Raw genomic sequence first — 3,233 nt, forward strand, 5'->3', positions numbered from 1 at the left:
TTGCTTTAAGTAGTCTATATAACAAGTATGACAGTGTTTTATCTAGTGTATTCATTGCCCGCCTTGAATTCCCCGTAAATCAATAATGTCTACATAGTGTACCTTTTGTTTATATAAATTTCTCTGTAAACCCACTATGGTGATGACCCGTTCAAAGTTTCAGAAGTAAAGATGAAGCTGTTTGATTAACACATCTTGTGAATCCACAAACTTTTCTTACATCTTGTGAATCCACAAACTTTCCTTACATCTTGTGAATTCACAAACTTTCCTTAGTGCATAGCATTTCTTTGCTAACTGCACTCCCCAAGATGTTGAAGTGTTTAGAAGTGACATTTGTGTCACAGTCCTGTAAACAGTGGCGAAGGATGGACGACTGATTATATGCTGTGTTTTGCGCATGCTCTTTAATACGTGAGCTCAGACAACGTATTGTAGAGCCAACATAGCCAAAGTTACATCTTGGGCATGTAAATTTATATGACGTAAGAGCGATGCGTTATAGGAATCTTGTCTTTATATTTAAAATAATTACTTAAATGAAACATAGGTTTAAAGACAATTGTAAGCTTAATATGTAGATAAATTTTATTATTCCTAATCTATTCATTAATCTGTATTGAAAGTAAGTGTAAAATGTACATTGTTTGTGCTTTAGTATGATGTGATTCCTGATGTGGTGGCATAACACCAGAAAAAGGTTTACAATAAATAGACGTTTCTAAATTCCTTTGTTCATTCCTTTTTAACAATACAGCAGTTGAATTTATAGATATAATTAATCTAATAAAGGTGTGTGTAAAGTTTTTTCAGGTTAACAATGTTTTTTCACCGTTGTTATGTGTCTTATATATATGGATACATTTGAAACAAAAGACATAAATGGTGCAAAATGTAAACGTGATATTTGGATAAGGTATGTAGATGACATATTCTTGGTGTGAAGATATGGTAATGAGGCATTAACAGAGTTTACAAGCTATTTGAGTAGCATAGAACCTTCTATATAATTTATATATGAAGTTGAAAAAAAAATAACAATTTTATATATATTGGTTAAAAGGAATGAACAATGATTGGTGAACTATATAGAATTTTACCTCGCCTATTTTGTAGAGAAGGTAATATAAGTAATGAATATCTTATGTAGAAAACATCCGAGTTTAAAGAAAACTTAAGATAAGTAATTGGTACACTTTGTAGAACAATGCTGAATTTACAGGTAAGTTAAGGAAAATAATTCGTACACTATATAGAACGTTTCCATAGCGAGTTTACAGAAAAGTTAATATAAGTACTGAGTTTAGAGAGTGGTTATGAGTAATGAAGACACTATGTAGAATGTTTTCATACTTACTTTACAGAGAAGTTAATGTAAGTAGTGTATCTTTTATACAGAACATTACTGTACTGAGTTTAATGTAAATAATGGGTTCAGTATGTAGTATGTTACCATTCCGAGTTAATAGAGAATCTATATGAGTAATTGGTACACTATGTAAACACTACCGAGTTTAAAGAGAAGTTAATGTAAGTAATAGTGTTTACAAAGTAGGAACAGAAAGTAATGAGTATATTATGTAGAACATTACTGTAGTCAGATAATATAAGTGATGGATACACTATGTAAAACGTAACTGAACTTACAGTGAAGTTAATGTAACTAATAGATATACTATGTACAACATTGGTTTTATAGAAAAGTTAATGTAAGTAATCTCAAAAGTTATGTTCTACATAGTATATCCATTACTTATATTAACGTGCCTATAAACTCGATATGGTAATATTGTTATATATAGTCTACCCACTACTTAAATGGGTTGCTCTTTAAATTCAGAATGGTGATGTTCTACATGGTTTACCCATTACTTATATTAACTTCTCTGTAAAATCACTATGGTGATGCTATACATAGTTTACCCATTACTTATATTAACTTCTCTGTACAATCACTATGGTGATGCTCTACATAGTTTACCTATTACTGATATTAACTTCTCTGTAAACTCACCATGGTGATGCTATACACAGTTACCTATTACTGATATTAACTTCTCTGTAAAATCACTATGGTAATGTATAGCCGTTACTTATAGTGATGTCTCAGTAAACTCAGTAAGGCAGTATTATACATAGTGTACCAATTACTCCCTTTAACTTCTTGGTAAATCGAGTAATGTCTACGTGATGTACCCTTAATTTATATTAAGCTATCTGTAAATGCAGTAAGGTAATATCCTAAATAGTGTACCTAATACTTACACCAATTTCTCTATAAAATCAGGAATGTTCTACATAATGTACACATTACTCACATTTACTTTTCTCTAGAGTCAGTGCCATGATATCCTACATAAAGTATCCATAACTTGCATGAACTTCTCTGGAGACTCAACAAGGTAAATTTATATGTATTGTACCAATTTCTTTTATTAAGTTATCTGTAAACTCAATATCGTGATGCTCTACAAAATGAACCCATTACTTATATTGGCTTCTCTTTAAACTGAATAATAAGTACATAGTGTACTTATTATGTACATTGGCATATCTGTAAGCTCAGTAAGTCATTGTTCCACTTACGGTACCCATAACTTACCTTGACTTCTCTTTAAACCCCGGAGTGACCCTTTACTGACATTATATTCTCTGTAAACTCAGTAATATTCAATATGGTGTACCAGTTACTTAAACTAATTTCTCTGAAAAGTCAGAGAAATAACACTCTATATGGTGTACCAATTACTATTAACGTTTCTGTAATATCAGCATGTATATGACAATATATTAATTTTTAAGTTTAGTAAAGTCTATAGTGTATCCATTCTTTACATTAACGTCTCTGTAAAATAAGGAACAAAATATTCTACATTATGTACTTATAACTTCCATTACGTTATCTGTAAACTCAATACATTAATGTTTTACCTATTTTTCCACTACTGAGTTATATCTGAAAACTCAAAATTTATTACTTCCCTCAACATTACTGTGAACTTACCGATGTGTACGTGGTATGCTCATTAACTTCTATATAAACTCAATGATGTTCTACATATTTCTATGTTAACTCACAACTGTAATGCTCCACATATTATTCCCATTACTTTCATTAAAGTCTCTGTAAACTCAGTTAGGCGATGTACTACTTGGTGTACCCATTACTTACATTAACTTATCTGTAAACTTGATTCATTAATTATATTAACTTATCTGTAAACTTGATTCAT

This window comes from Limulus polyphemus, unplaced genomic scaffold (assembly GCF_000517525.1).
Source record: "Limulus polyphemus unplaced genomic scaffold, Limulus_polyphemus-2.1.2 Scaffold8605, whole genome shotgun sequence".
Taxonomy (NCBI): domain Eukaryota; kingdom Metazoa; phylum Arthropoda; class Merostomata; order Xiphosura; family Limulidae; genus Limulus; species Limulus polyphemus.